This window comes from Balaenoptera musculus, chromosome 10 (assembly GCF_009873245.2).
Source record: "Balaenoptera musculus isolate JJ_BM4_2016_0621 chromosome 10, mBalMus1.pri.v3, whole genome shotgun sequence".
In the NCBI taxonomy this organism is placed as follows: domain Eukaryota; kingdom Metazoa; phylum Chordata; class Mammalia; order Artiodactyla; family Balaenopteridae; genus Balaenoptera; species Balaenoptera musculus.
Window position 1 is genome coordinate 9,493,186 of NC_045794.1, and position 17,776 is coordinate 9,510,961.

The window sequence follows — 17,776 nt, forward strand, 5'->3', positions numbered from 1 at the left end:
AAAGAAAAGGATCATTCTCACTGCCCTTGGTTGGCTGTCCCTGGAATTATTAAGCAGAGCCCAGGTGACCACTTAGCCAGGGTTTTTGCAAGAGACTTCAGAACCACCAGACCAGACCGGCGCTTCTCAAATCTGAAAGTGCTTCGAATCACCTGGGGGTTCTGGGCAGATTTTGCCAGTAAGGTCACTACCTTAGGAAACAGGGGCAGAAGATCTTCTCTTCTTCTCTCTGGGCGAGGCTTGAGGTTCGGCATTTTCTCCAAAAGCTCCCCAGTGATGCTCATGCTGGTCCTCAGACCACACTTTGAGTAGCAAGAGACCAGTCATCTCCTGTCAGCCCTGAGATTCTGAACCTAAGGCGACACTGAGCTAGCCTCTCTCTTTGGTGTATTCCTTTGCCAATTCCTCCCCTAGAATCGTCCCCAGGGCCAATCCTGCTCTGCAAGAAAGTCTGCTTGTTCTCCTTTTAGGGCAGCAACACCAGGAAACACCATGAGCAAAAGTCTCTGCTGAGTGAAGGAATAACTATTCACATACTGGACCTTAACACACAGGTGCACATAACCAGATGCTTCATGGTCACCATCATTATGGGAGGGAAGAATTCCTGGCATCACTGCCTCTTTTAGCCTCTGGAAAGACCAATCTTGAGTAGTGTGAGCAGACAGAAAGCTGACGATGCCATTCTTGTTCCAAAAGATGCTCTATTCAAACTGCCCAAGACATTGACATTAAAAGCAGACAATCTTGGGGCAGTGTCCTCACTGTCGGTACTTACAGATTCACCTTTTTTATAAGGACCTCATTCCTGCTAGATTGATGAGGTAGATCTAGTAAAAGCCACCGCATAAATTCTGCCAAATCTCTTTGAAGGCAGTAGAAGACTACTCTCTCTCTCTCCCCAAACCCTCTTAGCAACACTCTTCTGGAGTCTTCTGAGGGTCCCTGTGCCTGTCCCCTCAACCAGTTTTGGTCATGAGATCCCATGTCAGACCACCTGAGTTGGCCTTTGCCTCCTTCCACGGCCTGGGAGCACTACACACTCCCTCCTCGGTGTCCCGACAGCAAGCACTCTGTAAATCCAACTAGATGCCTGTCCGCCATGGACTGCTCACCGCCCCCATTCCTACTGGAGCTCTCAGAGGGGAAGAGAGTGTTTTATGTGCTTTTATATGACCAGCCCCTCGCATGGTGTCTGGTACATGTGTATCTGAATAAGTGTTTTGAATGAGGGAGTAGAGTCAAAGAGTTCACTTGAGTTAGACAAAGATTTCTTAGGTATGACCCCAAAAACACAATTCAAAAAAGAAAAAAATTGTTGACAAATTGGACTTTATCAAAATTAAAACTTGCTCTTCAAAGGTCACCATTAAGGGACTTCCCTGGTGGCGCAGTGGTTAAGAATCCACCTGCCAATGCAGGGGACATGGGTTCGAGCCCTGGACCGGGAAGATCCCACATGCCGCGGAGTAACTAAGCCCGTGCACCACAACTACTGAGCCTGCGCTCTAGAGCACGCGAGCCACAACTACTGAGCCCACACGCCTAGAGCCCGGTGCTCCACAACAAAAGAAGCCACCGCAATGAGAAGCCCGCCCACCGCAACGAAGAGCAGCCCCCACTCGCTGCAACTAGAGAAAGCCTGCACGCAGCAACGAAGACCCAACGCAGCCAAAAATTAATTAATTTTTTTAAAAAATCACCGTTAAGTAAAAAGAAAATGAAAAGACAAGCTACAGACTGGGAGAAAACACGACTCTTGCATACAAAACAAATTCACTGCATGCATTGAACATATCGACATTTTTACTTTATCTAAAGCTACCTTAAAAGACAGTTATCTTTCCGTTCATAACCAGGTAGTGTTAGTCACTCACACATAAAAGACAGAGATATATTACATGTCTACTGAAATGAAAATCTTCCAAACGTGTTTTAAAATTTCTTCTGTCTGTCTGTCATGTTGGCAAAACACTTTTCACTGTTCTGTAATTCATATTCCCTCTTCGCTTTCCTTTTGCAAATCTCTGAAATACGCAGCCTCTTGGGAGGCATATTAAAGGGCTTTAAAATGAGTTAATAAAATTAATTCCTCATTCCTGGTAAACAGCATTACGCGCTGAATCTTTGGTCTCAGAACTTGAGCCTATTGCAATTATAGGCAAAGAGATATTTCTAGACAGTGGGCCTCAGGGCTGCAGGAACAGCCTGAAAAATCATCAAGGAGTGACCAGCCGTGCCAGGAGCAAAACAGCATCAGAGATAGGGCATTACCAGCAAGGATGTTGGTTTTGTCCACCTGAGGATCCTGTCTACTTGGGCGTCAATGCCCAACCTTCATCTTGCCAGTCACATCAGGAATTCTAGATAGAGACCTGGGTTCACTGGTACCGAGTTTCTGATTGAGTCCGTTCTTATTTTGTATCCCTTACATAGACTGTCCCCAGCACAGCTGGCTGGAGACAGCCACAGAGCAGAGTGTTGAAACAAGTGCAGTCAGAACACCTGCCTTTAATCCCACGCCTCCTCTCACTTGCTGTCTGACCTCGGGCAACTGGCTTAACCTCGCTGCGCCTCTGTGTCCTCACATGTGAAATGGGGTGAAGATCACAGCAGCACCCACTTCAGAAGGATGGCTGTGAGGAGTAGGTGAGTTACCACGGGAAGGGCTTAGAAAAGTACCATACGTGGCACATTAAATATTACCTGTTATTATTTTTGTACTTCGCTCTGGATCTACTGAGCCACCAACAGCAGCCCACCCCGAGCGCCTCTGCTTTCATCAGTTCTACACATGGGGATTCCCCAAAAAGACACCTTCTGAAAAGGTTTCCACCGCTCTTGTTTCATTTGAGTTTGGAGACCGTGGAACAAGTACAACCCCGTCGCTTATACAGATGAGGGGTCCGAGCCCAGCCAGGTGACGGGCTGACCGAGCCCCTCACGCCCCGGGGTTGTCTGAACCAGGGTCCCCAGCCCAGCATCCTCTGTGGACCATGTTCTCAGCCTCACAGAGCCCCTGAGCACTCGGTGAAATTTATTTGTGGCGTTGGACTCGACTCAAGGGAAACTACTCCTCGTTCGGGTTTACAGAGGGTATTTTGATCTGGTTTTGTTCCAGTTCAATAGCTTTAGGATATGTGTAGGTTTTGTTCTATCTTAAATTACTTTGTGAGGTTCCTTGATTTTGTTTTCTCCTTCTTGTTAAGGAAGTCTCTACTCAGCCCACATGTGCACAAAACAGTGCTATGTGGGTTCAGTCTGGGGACTGGGAAATTAGAACAGTACTTTTGAGGAGAGCCCCGAACACGGGGAAAGCTACATCACAAAGCCCTAGAAGTCTGGGTGTTCCGGAGATCCAGCTGTGAGACACCCGGACTATCTTGCTCACGGCTGGACTCCTGCTTTTCTGTTAGAAAGGGGAAACATGCACGTGACCAGGTGAGAATTTCCTCTTTCCAGAGACGTGTGGAAAAATAGGAGGAACAGCAGCTGTACTGGATTCTAAACCCATCTAACCACTGTCTCAAGCAATTCACTGAAGGTCTGAGCCTTTGTTTCCTGGCGAGTTATTTTCCTCAATGCACCACTGCAATGATTCAATGAAGAAAATGTGTAACGATCCTGGCACGTCCATGTTAGTTCCCTTCTCTCTTTCCTGCCTGCCAAACCCTCCCCCCGACCCATGTCCACACTGCCCTGCCAGCACTAAATGTCTGTAATTCTGATTCTATAGAATTCCAAGTGAGAAAATCACCCAATGACGACTGCTGAGGGATGTTAGACCTTTAGTTTCTAGTCAACTGAATTACCATGTCCCCCTTTCGAGACACACATGGCCCTAAGTCAAGACCTTCACCAAAATGAGGTAGATTACCTTGCAACACAACCTGGGAAGTCAGACATCCTTCCTCTGCCAGCCTCCTAAAGGAGAAGCCTCCCCCAGGATTAGAAATCTGCAAGCTCCTCCGCTCCCCCAGCCTCTTCCTCCTAGTAAAATCCTGCAGAGACCATTTGCATCCGCTTGGAGCAGGTTAGTCAAATCAGCAGATGAATACAAACTCTCCTAGGAATTTGAAATCTGCTTTGGGCAATTCAGTTTGGAGCTCTTTCCTTTCCTTTCTCTAATAGCCCCCAATCCAGTTCCCTGCCTGAGAAAAACCCAGGAGAAGATGGAAAACTCCAGTGATGGCTTTCCCCAAGTCCATCCCCCCAGATAGAAAGATTTTCTACTGAAAGGGAAATTTGGATTTTGGTTTAGCCTACTTAGGTGTAATCAGGGTTTTAGACACTCAAATATAGCTCCCTTGTTGGGGGATGCTTCATTCTCTCCTTCTGCTGCCAGCGTTCAACACCATGGTCATCTTCAAATATTGCCCCAGTGCCCATGATGACATGGCACCTGGCCACGTGCAAGGGAAAGCCACCCTTGAGGACCACTGAGTCCCTTCCCATGAAGGGTGTGGACTGACTCATTCAACATGAATGTAGGAAGAGATGCAACTTTAGGGACTCCTGCACCTTGTCCTGCCACTTGGCTGATAAGTTGGCCATGAAGAATACCCGATTCAATGAAACAACCTAAATGTCCATCGATAGATGAATGGATAAAGAAGATGTGGTGTGTGTGTATATACACACACATATACATACAATGGACTACTACTCAGCTATAAAAAAGAATGAAATAATGCCATTTGCAGCAACATGGATGGACCTAGAGATTATCATACTAAATGAAGTACGTCAGAAAAAGACAGATACCATATGATATCACTTATATGTGGAATCTAAAATATGACACAAATGAACTTATCTATGAAACAGAAACAGACTCACAGACACAGAGAACAACTTGTGGTTGCCAAGGGGGAGGGGGCAGGGAGGGATGGATTGGATTTTGGGATTAGCAGGTGCAATCTATTATATAGAGAATGGATAAAAACAAGGTCTTACTGTATAGCACAGGGAAGTATATTCAATATCCTGTAATAAACCATAATGGAAAAGAAAACAAATAAATTTTTTTTTTAAAAAGGGGAAAAAAAAAAGAATACCCAGTTCAGTTCTATGCTTACCTACAAAGGCTTCTTCCATTTCAGACACGTAAGGTGGCTTAACCAGCAGTCAAGCAGGAATTACACCAATGTAAAATAATAATACTGTATCATGATGTAGCGGCTCCTTGAGTGTCCCTCCCTTTATAATTTTGGGTGCCAACCTTTGGATGGGCTCGGACTTGCCAAAGCACACCCCCTACTGGGTGCTCCACAGAGGAACCCTGTTCTTGGGAGACTGCTCGGGCATAGTTCTAACAGTTCCAGCCCAACAGCCTCAGGCCAGTCAACTTCAAATTATTTTGAAAAATGCCTGCTCTTTGTTTTTGGAACATTTTTTGAAGGAGCTCCAGGTTCCTCGGGTGGTATGCAGCTTCTGAGATGGATCAGTAAGCTTCTTCAAAAAAGTAAGATCAGGGTGGTCTCCTGAAAAGAGCACAGGCTTTGGTACCAGACAGAGCTGAGTTTGGAACCTGGCTCTACCCCCTGCAGCAATGTGACCCTGTAAAAATTACTCATTTTCTTTGAGTAGCCATTTCCTTTTCTACAGCTCTGAAGGGTTTCTTTGAAATGTAGAGAAAATGTATGTAAAAAGTGCCTGGTACATTGTAGGTGTTCAATAAATGATACAATTATTCAACTGGGTGGGTTCTTTCTCCAGAAAGTGGATGGATAGGTAGATAGATATGCAGTCTTCTGTCCAAAAGTCTTATCTTCCACTCATCAAATCATACCTACCTTTTCTCTTCATATTTTATTCTTTTTTCCACTCATTAGTCAAGGGAAAAAAATTTATAAGAAACAACTTCAGTATGGAGGCTGTTCTAGAACTATCTTTTTCCAAATGAACTGACCTCTTTCCCCATTAACAATGTATATGGTGAGGCTGAGAAGCATTTTTGATTCCCAAGTAAAAATCTTTACACTTACCCTAGAACTTACAAGGACTGTTTGCATGTGCTATATCTATAAATCCTTATTACAAACCCATGAAAAAGATTTTCTCTCTCACTTTAAGGAAAAGGAAACAAGCTCAAGAGATGGTGGGTTACTTGGTGAAGTTCACATAGATTGAAGCAGGAGAGCTTGGTTTCAAACCAAGATCTTCTGATTTGTTTTTTCATGTTCTATGTTATCCAGGAAAGGAAACTCTTCAAACCACTGTCAGCCTTTGACACAGATCCCTCTTGATTTGGCTATTAGAGAACTCTTAAGGAGTGAACACAGGACAAGTAAGTCTAGCTGGAGGGAAGAGTTGGACGTGGCCGTGACGTAGAATTTGGAGTCCTGAGAACTCAGTGAACGTGCCTCTGGTGTCTCTTGAGGCAGCAAGGAATAGTATGAGAACACTGGATGTGGGGTACCAAAGAAAGGAAATGGATCTGAAGGACTTATGGAAGAATACTGAAAATAAACTTCCTCTAAGTTGTCATTTCACCTTGGGCCAGCCTCAGCTCTCTTTTTCACTATCCTGACTTCACAAACTTCACCAACTTTTTCCATGGCCTTTTCTCAGGAAGGAGAGGGTGTGGTGAAGGGATTAAGGAGGAAAATCCTGGTGAACTCAGCAGGCAGAGGTGGAGTACAAGGCCAGGATCAGAGCTGGTGCATCACCCGGGTAGCTGAAAGGGGTAAAAGTCCAATTCAAGAATATAAGCACTGAGGGTATTTGAAGAGCAAGGAGCAGGTAGCTGGATATGGGGTGAGAATCAGGAGATATACAGAAGCAGCTTCTACAGGTAAGGATGCTCAAAACCATAAGTGTCAGAGGATAATAAGAGAGGAGGGTTGTATGTGTGTTTATATGTACTTGCATGTGCTTATGTGTGTGTGCATGTGTGTGTGAACTACTGATAATATTGCTATAGCAGTTCCAAACCCCCCTCCCACTAGTGTTTATATGTCACTAAAAGTACAGTTTGAGTCATAGGAACATATCAATAGAATATTAGAACTAGAAGGAATCTTACATAATTTTACGTAAATTGGAGCTCAAAGGAATTAATGACTGACCTGAAGTCACATAGCTACCCAGTGGCATAGCTGGCATGCTTCTGTATGGTTCACTGGCTTTGGCACAAAGAGTCAGGAAAACACCTAGGCAAGGAATTAAAAAAAAAAAAAAAAAAAACAGTCCTCAAAAGCTACCAACCAACAGCATAAACATGAAGGCAAAAGAAGAGAGGAAAATTCTCTGGAAAGCACACATTCAGATATGAAAAGTCCCATACTTGAGAAGACAATTTAGTCTTAGGAAAAACAGATTCTGAAGGCAGAAAAAGCATAAGATATTGCTTCAGAAGGAAATGCAAAAAAAAACCATAAAAAATATTAATTTTATGGACAGCTTGGTGCCAAAGTGTTATAATAGAGTGCATGGCAAAAGTATTTGATTTTGCATGAAGAAATACAAGGAACTGGTTTGTGTGGGAGGAAAGAGGCTTGGATGCTCACTGCAATTTAAGTTTAAAAAGAGGATGAATAAACCTAGTTTATTAGCTGAAAGTTTGCAATTGGGTGTTCCAATAAAGTGGCTTCCTGTAGGCTTCTCAGCAATTTATAAATACACCTGGACAGTTTCAGAAACAAGGAGTCCACTGAGGCTATAAACTAGGCCTTGGTTTTCATTCTTGTTCTAGAAACTGTTAGGTAGACTAGTGGCTAAAATGGCAAAACTTTGAATGAATTGAGGTTAGAGCAAAAGTTTTAGCATCATAGTGTGGGGTAACATACAGAAATGTAATACATATGACAACTAAAGCAAGAATGATAGCAGGGAAGGTGATAAATGTACCTATATGGTTACCAGGTTCTTACATTTTACATGAAGCAATACAGTAGTAACTCTAGGACTCTAAAAAAGTTAGGGATAAATATTATAACGTCTAAGCCATCACTTTAAAACGCTAATAGGCTAATAGATGAATTAAAATGGAATTTTTAAAAATATTCATTTAACCCAAAAGAAACCAGGGATGGAGTAATAGAACAGATGTGACAAATAGAAAACAAAGAATAGAATGTAGACAATCAAACTGATAACTACACTAAATGTGAAAGGACTAAACACTCCAAATGAAAGACAGAGATTGTCAGAATGGCTAAAAAGGCAAGACTCAAGTATATGCTGTCTATAAGAAACACACTTGAAATATAAGGACATAGGCAGGTTAAAAATAAATAGATAGAAAAATATGCCATGCAAACAGCAAGCATAGGAAGGCTGAAGTGGCTATGTTAATATTAGACAAAGTAGACTTTAAGGGAAATATCAATAGTATTACTGGAGATAAACAAAATGGGAACTTCTGAAAATAGGCATTAGTTTGCTGACTATAGTACTAAAGAGTCAAAAAGGTCAAAGTACAAGATGTACTCAAAAGACTAACATAACCTTGATACTAAAACCATATAAGGATGATACAAAAATGGAAATTATGGAACAATCTCACTCATCAGATAGATACAAAAATCCCAAATCCAGCAAATAATAATAATAACATTTATATAGGCTCTGGAAGGTATTATGAAGTAGCCCAAACCATCACACTTTGAAAAAGAGCAAAACAATTCACTGTTGCTCTTCATAATACTAAAATATTTACACCTGACTGAGATGCAAACAAACTTATGATGGGCAGCACTTATGGTCCTGGAGACACCCAGCTTTCAGATTTTATACTGCAGGAGAGAATTGGCCCTATGCAAATTTGTAAATAGGTAAATTTTGCCTTTGGAGCCTACTCTGCTCCTTTCCCCACCCTTAGCCGATGATCTCACCTTGAATGGTCCTACTACTTTTCCCTCTGGGGAAAGGCTTTGGGGTTGGGGTAAGCTATTCACTAGCTGTATAAACTCTCTATAAAATAATGGTAATACCCAGTTCCTTTAGTTGTTGTGATATGACTAAATGAAATAATGAATGGTAGATGTCTACTATAGCACTTGGAAAATAGTAGGAATTCAATCTTTTTTTTTTTTTTTGTAGAATGAAGGTTTTGCTCTGTGTTCTAGGATGGCTGATTTTTTCAGGAGCACAGAGAGGGATGATGGGAAATATTGCCCCTGATATAAAATCTCAACAAGTTACACAAAGAGCAATAAATCAACCAGATTATGAACCATACTTTGAGGGTAAAGTATTAATTAAGGGCTTAATTTTATTTATTCCCAAACAGTATGAATTTCCTTTGGTCAGTCCTTTTTCTCACCTATAAACAACCTCTTTTACAAATCTTAGCTACTTATATCCAACAAATGATCTCATTAAATCCTTTCTCTTAATGACTCAATAAAATTTATTAGATTAAATGAATCAAATGTAAACATATTGCTTTTAAAGGATATCTCTGCCATTCCTTGGTCCATCTAAGTGAGTATCATTAAGTCCACACCAAAGCCATCTAACACTTGACATCTTAGTTCAAAGTTCAGGGTCAGACAGGTAGTATCCAAAAGCAGAACCAGATTTCTTTACTCAAAAGGAGGAGCTCTGTCCTATTTCATAACTAAATAAAGTACTCTGACACTTTGTGAACCCTCCATGCCTAGCTCTCTATGTTCAATTCTGTAGTGAGGGGGAAATAATAGAGTGACTTGGAAGCATCTGGAATAGCTAAGGCATTCATCATGAGAGTCCATTACCGGGAAAAGGTGTATATCACCTCACAGAAAGCTATCGCCCCATCTCTTCTTATAGCTCTTTCCACTATATTGGGCACTCCATAAAAGTGCATCAGCCAGAAAGAAGACTATCTTTTTTTTTTTTTTTTAACACATCCAGAAACTAGATTCCAAACCACAACTAGCCCAAAATTAGCTCTGATAAATAGTGACTGATTGACTAACTACGTGAATATACTGGTTTCCAATAATGATTTTTTGGATTCTGACTTGATGTGTAAATATTTATGCATGTCTTTGCTGCTGCCCATCCCACCGCAAATTTCTTAAGCTCCAGGAAGGCAGAAACATAATTGACTCACGTTATCTATGCTTTATTACTCTTGTAGCTGGGAAATATTTTCAGGGAAGAAGGATCAAGACCAAGCGGTCCCTGTGGGAGCTCTGGAGAGTGAACTGGGGCAGAAAGGCTGATCTGGTCATCCAAAGCCAAGAACTGGGGTGGAGGGGGTTGAGTAGAGGGGAAGCGCCTCAAGATGGGAAAGCTGAGTGGGGCTCTCAAAAGATTCAGGCTCTTCCAACCACCACAGGATTCCTGCTGTAGTCCTATTTTTAAGGCAGTCCTGCCTGGTTGGAAGAAGGAAACAGCCAGCAGTTTGAGGAAATGGGAAAACAAAATCATCCCCAACAAAGTAAAGAGATCCCATTAGACCCAAGACCATCTCTTAGTGAAACAATAAATATTCAAAAGATTGAAGAGATCAAATGTAAACACATCGCTTTTAAAGATACTTTTGTCATTCCTTGATCCATCTAAGAGTTCCTTGGGCTTTCCATTGGCAATATTCACCTGTGTGGTACCTAAAAAAAGGCAAAGAGTTGACAATGCATTCTAAACAATTTTGACCTTTTCCTGGTTGTACCCCATCCAGTCAAGTTGCCCAGACACTCGTTAGACTGACTGGCTTAGTAATGACTAGAGTCAGTCCTACTAGCTTGGTAGAACCTATAACCCCACAGCCATCTTTGTTTCTCCCTGTCATAAACTACATCCTTTTATCCCCCTTTAAAAACAGAGATAGAGTAACAGGTATAAATGCTATGATGGAATCCAGCTCAAGTGGCAATAATCTATCCAGTTTTGAGGAAACATCTGTGCATGGTTTGGCCAGTCTCTGCCTCTGAAACTAACCTAGGGCTTTTACTATGAGTCACCTACTGGAATCTCCTTTCAGACTCCACCTTGCTTCTCTACTTGCTCCTGGGGTCTGACTCCTTGCAACCAGTCTTCCTTTGGGGTAACCCCCAGCCTCTGCCAAGCTTTACCCTTGCCAATGGGGCAAAATTCCTAGCCCCAACTACACACAGACTCAGCCCAGATTCCACCCAAGCCCTCAGCTGAGACACTCCCCAGGCAATAAAAATAAAAAATAAAAAAGAGGGACTTCCCTGGAGGCACAGTGGTTAAGAATCCGCCTGCTAATGCAGGGGACACGGGTTCGATTCCTAGTCCTGGAAGATCCCACATGCCACGGAGCAGCTAAGCCAGTGCACCACAACTACTGAGTCTGTGCTCTAGAGCCCGCGAGCCACAACTACTGAAGCCAGCGCGCCTAGAGCCTGTGCTCCGCAACAAGAGAAGCCACCACAATGAGAAGCCCGCGCACCGCAACAAAGAGTAGCCCCCGCTCGCTGTAACTAGAGAAAGCCCACGTACAGCAACAAAGACCCAACACAGCCAAAAATAAATGAATAAATAAATTTTTTAAAATAAATAAAATAAGAAAGATATAATGAGCTGTATCTAAATGCAGCCCCTATGAAGTTCTTTGTGGTAATTTCATCTTCCACACAGGCAGGGCAAGGGCTTTGCTCCTTCACGCAAATCACCAATTAAAGTTTAGCTGTCCGGGTAGCCAGCCCATTCCTCACCTTTGCCAAATAATAAATCTGTGACAGAGGGATTTCTAGGAAGTAGAAGATCAGAGAATGTGCTTCTTTCTTCTAGACACATATATTCCCTAGGTCAAATAGGGAAATAACTCAAGGAGAATATTCTTACTCTCTTCCCCAACTCATATTTGTAAAATTCTCTACTGGATTCTCTGTAGCCCTAGTGAACCCAAAACTAGAATATTTAACAAAATCCCCAACCTTATCCATTTTCAATATTTTTAGAATTCAAATTTTGTTTAATCAAGAAATAATTCATTTGTCAGGCATATTGGTGATATGAATGTAAATACAAGTTTCAGAAAACTGAATTACTATTTTAAGGCCTGAATAACCTATTTTTGTCTTTGTTTAATATACTTTATTTTTTAAGAGCCATTTAGGTTCACAGCAAAACTGAGCAGAAGATACAGAGATTTCCCCGCACACCCCCGCCTCTACACATCAACCGCCTCCCCATTATCCACATGCCCCACAAGAGTGGTACATTGCCCACAACTGATGAATTAATACTGATACTTCATATCACCCAAAGTCCTAGTTTAACATTATGATCACTCTTGGTGTTGCACATTCGGTGATATTTTGGACAATATATCAGGACTAGTAGCACCATTATAACATCACACAGAATAGTTTCACTGCCCTAAAAAAATCTCTGTGCTCTGTCTATTCATCCCTTCCTCCCTATAACCCCCTGGCCAACCACGGATCTTTTTACTGTCTCCATAGTTTTGTCTTTCCCAGAATGTTATGTAGTGGAATCATACAGTACATAGCCTTTTCACTTGGCAATATTTAAGGTTTCACCACGTCTTTTCATGGCTTGATAAATCATTTTCAGTGCTGAATAATATTCCATTGTCTGGATGAAACAGTTATCCATTCACCTACTGGAGAACATCTTGGTTGCTTCCAAGTTTTGGCAACTATGAATAAAGCTGCTAATAAACATCTGTATGCAAGTTTTTGTGTGGACGTAATGTTTCAATTCATTTGGGATAAGTAAATATCGTGAAGCCACTGACTGACTGGATCATATGGTAAGACTATGTTTAGTTTTGTAAGACACTGCCAATCTGTTGTGCAAAGTGGCTGTACCATTTTGTATGCCCATGTCCTCAGCAATGAATGAGAGTTCCTATTGCTCCATATCCTTGTCAGCATTCTGTTGTTAGTGGTCTGGATTTTGGCTATTGTAATGGATGTGTAGTGATAGTTCATTATTGTTTTAATTTGCACTTCCCTAAATGACATATGCGGTGGAGCATCTTTTCATGTGCTGTCATCTGCATATCCTTTTTTTTTTTTTTTTTTTGGCTGCACCATGCAGCTTGTGGAATCTTAGTTCCCTGACCAGGGATTGAACCCAGGCCCTCGGCAGGGATTGTGTGGTGTCCTAACCACTGGATTTGACTCATTTTTTTAATGAGCTGTTATCTTATTGTTGAGTTTAAGAGTTATTTGCATATTTTGGAGAACAGTCCTTTATCAGATATAACTTTTGCAAATGTTTTCTCTACTCTGTGGATTGTCTTTTGTTCTGTTGACAGTGTCTTTCATAGGATGAATTAATTTTAAGTAGTCCACTTATCAATTCCTCCTTTCATGGATTGTGCTTTTGGTACTGTATCTAAAATGTCATCACCAAACCCAAGGTCATCCTGTGTTAGATTTTCTCCTGTGTCATCTTCTAGAAGTTTTATAGTTTTGCATCTTACATTTAGGTATATGATCCATTTTGAGTTAATTTTTGTGAAGCATGTAAGGTCTGTTTAGATGCATTTTTTTCTTTTTGCATGTGGATGTCCAGTTGTTTCAGCACCATTTGTTCAAAAGCTTATCTTTGCTCCATTATATTGCCTTTGCTCCTCTGTAAAGATCAGTTGACTATATTATGTGGGTCTATTTCTGGGCTCTCTATTCTGTTCCACTGACCTGTTTGTTCTTTTGCCAATAACACCTACCTTTTTTTTTAAAATAAATTTATTTGTTTATTTATATTTGGCTGCAGTGGGTCTTCGTTACTGCCTGCAGGCTTTCTCTAGTTGCGGTGAGCGGGGGCTACTCTTCGTTGCGGTGCGTGGACCTCTCATTGCAGTGGCTTCTCTTGTTGTGGAGCACGGGCTCTAGAGCGCAGGCTCAGTAGTTGTGGCGCACGGGCTTAGCTGCTCTGCGGCATGTGGGATCTTCCCAGACCAGGGCTCGAACACGTGTTCCCTCCATTGGCAGGCATATTCTTAACCACTGCGCCACCAGGGAAGTCCTAACACGCTATCATGATTATTGTAGCTTTATAGTAAGTCTTGAAGTCAGGTAGTATCAGTCCTCCAACTTTCTTCTTCAATATTGCGTTGGCTGAATGACTTTAATAAATGTTGTCTTTATTTTTTTGGATAGAAGTTTTATCACTGTTATAGCTCCTTGGTTTATTAAATATTTAGACAATTTAATTTTTTGCTGACTCAAGAACTTGTGTGTCATTGTTTGCCCATATACAAAATGACTCCAGATTACATTATACTTTGGTGATTCTGCTATTTCCATAACCTCTACTCTGTTTCTCATCCCTTCAGTTCCCATCCATACTTTCTCCTTCATATTCAATACCACCTATTATGTGGGCATAAACTGAGGTTTCCACAGGAACTATGTTTTACACTCAATTTTATGACGAATGGTCTGAGAGGTGCTGAGAGGAACTTTGTGTTCCTTCTGTGGAGTGAATTACTCTCCCACAGAAGCTGTAGATTCAGAAGCCTGATCTGGGCTGCCACAGTGCCCTGAATCCTTATCTCAAGATGTGAGTCACTATTCTGATACAACTATAATAATGACAACTATAATTTGCAGGTAAATACTAAGTTCATCTTTCTTTTTCAAAAACTCAATTCTGGGAATTTTTCCTTATCCCTTCCCCTTTCCCTCACTTCACTTTTTCAAAAATAAGCAATGTGAGCGCTCTCAGAAACTTTAAAATTATATAATAGATGCCACTATTAACAGTCACCAAAACCTGCATCTGTCAGTGATACATTCCTCCCCAAATCCCCCATCCAGACACCTGCAGGTTACTTTTCAATGTTTCTTTGCATCTAGAAATATGGGAAGGACTGTAGCTTGGGAAGAATTACACAGTTCAGGGATTAGAATTGATCTAATGAAAGTTGATAAGACTTGTTTGCCTGGGGTCATTGAGTTGTAGCCAAGCCAGCTCAATGAATCCAGTTTCTAGCTTATCACTTTTCACCCTTCATCAAGAGTAGGCACTGGAGAGACAGCTGAATCCACAAAGCCAGTATTGTCAATTGTGATTAAAAGAAGTGTGGGATTCACTTTCTCTAACACAAGGGGGAAACCAAAGCTGACTCAACTAAGAGGAGGGCAAGAGGAGTCCTGGCCAGTGTCACCTCACCTGGAGAGGGGATCCAGAGAAGACTGGGGTTTCCATTGTACAGTGTTTGGGGAATGCTAGAGGAACAGGGCTCTCATTGTTCCAATTCCAGCATTTAACTACCAAAGATGAGAGCTTCCTTTCTACTTATTACCTATGGTCCAGAGTTGCTGGGAGAGGTAATCAGACCATACTGTAACATCCTTTGAACTCCCTGGAGAGCTTAAGCAACAGTAAAGCATGTGGGATCCTTATCAACATTAACTCTCTTGGGTCCTCCTCTCCCATCTTTGTTACCTGGGCACAGTCACTCAACTTGGTTCAGTCATTCATTCTTTGCTGCAGCTGTTTGTATCAAGTCCATTAAAAAAGCTCATTCCAGGAAGTAGAAAATAATGTAAAAACCTGTGTCAGCCTCCAAAGTGCCAAAGCACAACTTAGGGGCTTTAACATGAGCTCGATCTCTTTCCAAATACCAGATCAAAGACAGTACACATTGATTCTGCAAACTTAAAACCATCAAAAGAGGCCTTGGTCTTCAGGTAGCATTACTGCATCTACTTTAACCTTCCCCAGAAAGAAAAACACTAATATTTTCTCTAGATTCTCCACATTCTTTTCCTTCACTAATTTCAAATCAGGAGTTTTATTATTTTTCACATCAAAAAGGAGGCTTTACAAAAGTGTCTACAGTTAAGGATGTTAACAAAAAAAGCAAACATGGATGGAAACGTTACTTTTTTTTTTTCTTTAAACAAAATGTATTCCTTTCCAGGAAGATCTGAACAGTGCAGGTATGTGGAAGAATATGGAGTTATTTCAAAATGCACCATGTTGGATTTAACCTTTAATTATGAGCAGCAATTCAGTGTGACGATTAAGTACCGGAGCAATATAACAATACATCCCATTTGCCAGTAAATAAAACATGTTTTACTGCAACATGCTCCATTCTGAAAACATTCCCCTGACCCTCTTATAAACTTAATAGTCATACTACTGTCTGGATAAGATTTTTTGTCTTACTAATTTTTCCCCCATACTGCTTGGAATATCTCCCATCTGGTCAATAGATCTAAAATTCAGGGACTTATCTTAATTTTCTAAAATAAGGTTTCTAAAAAGGCATCCATCAAAAACTCTTATAATAGGAATAGATGGATACTTCCTTGACATTACATATGAATATATACACACACACATTACATATATATAGAACAAGTGTAAACACATTACATACATATATATATATGTTTATATATGGTCTCTGATAAATTCATAAATAAGACAAGGCTGTCTATCGCTATTTCTATTTCTGTTTAACATTACTCTGTAAGTATTATTCAAATGAATTAGACAAGAAGAAAAAAATGACAAGTGTAACCTTTGGTGATACTATGATGTTTTCTTGGAGAACACACAAAAATTCACTGAAAATTATTATAAACAATAAGAAATTGGTCAAGATGGCAGTGTGGGAAGACGTAGAGTTAGTGTCTCCCAACAACTAGGGTGCCTGCCAGCCACTGGTGCAGGACTATGACCCCCAAGGAGATGGGAGGAACCCCAAAGTGAACCGGCAGCTTGCAGGATCCTGGTTCATGAGCCCAGGGTCAGGCTGAAGCTCCTGCAGTGGGAGCTCTGAGTCCAAACCACTGGACTAACAGAGAACCTCAGATCCCAGGGAATAATCATCGGAGTGAGGTCTCACGGAGTTCCTCATCTCAGCACCAAGACCCAGCTCTACCCAATAGCCTACAAACTCCAGTGTTGGAAGCCTCAGGCCAAACAACCAGTAAGACAGGAACACAATCCCACTCAAAAAAAAAAAAAAAATGAGACAGCAAAAAAATATGTCACAGATGAAGGAGCAAGGTAAAAACCTGTTGGTTTTTACCTTCTTGTAAGACCAAATAAATGAAGAGGAAACAGGCAATCTACCCAAAAAAGAATTCAGAGTAATGATAGTAAAAGATGATCCAGAATCTCAGAAATACAATGGAGGCACAGATTGAGTAAATACAAGAAATGTTTACAAAGATCTAGAAGAAATAAAGAACAAACAAACAGAGATGAACAACACAATAACTGAAATGAAAAATACACTAGAAGGAATCAATAACAGAGTAACTGAGGCAGAAGAATGAATAAGTGAGCTGGAAGACAAAACCGTGGAAATAACTGCTGAGGAGCAGAATAAAGAAAAAAGAATGAAAAGAATTGAAGACATCTCATAGACCTCTGGAACAACACTAAACGCACCAACATTCGAATTATAGGGGTCCCAGAAGAAGGAGAGAAAAAGAAAGGGTCTGAGAAAATACTTGAAGAGATTATAGTTGAAAACTTCCCTAACACGGGAAAGGAAATAGTCAGCCAGGTCCAGTAAGCACAGAGAGTCCCATACAGGATAAACCCTAGGAAAAACACACCAAGACACATATTAATCCAACAAACAAAAATTAAATTCAAAGAAAAAATATTAAAAGCAGCAAGGGAAAAACAAAAAATAACATACAAAGGAATCCCCATAAGGTTATCAGCTGATTTTTCAGTGGAAACTCTGCAGGCCAGAGGGAGTGGCAGGATATACTTAAAGTGATGAAGGAGAAAACCTACAACCAAGATTACTCTACCCAGCAAGGATCTCATTCAGATTTGATGGAGAAGTCAAAACTTTTCAGACAAGCAAAAGCTAAGAGAATTCAAGCACCACCAAACCAGCTTTACAACAAATGCTAAAGAAACT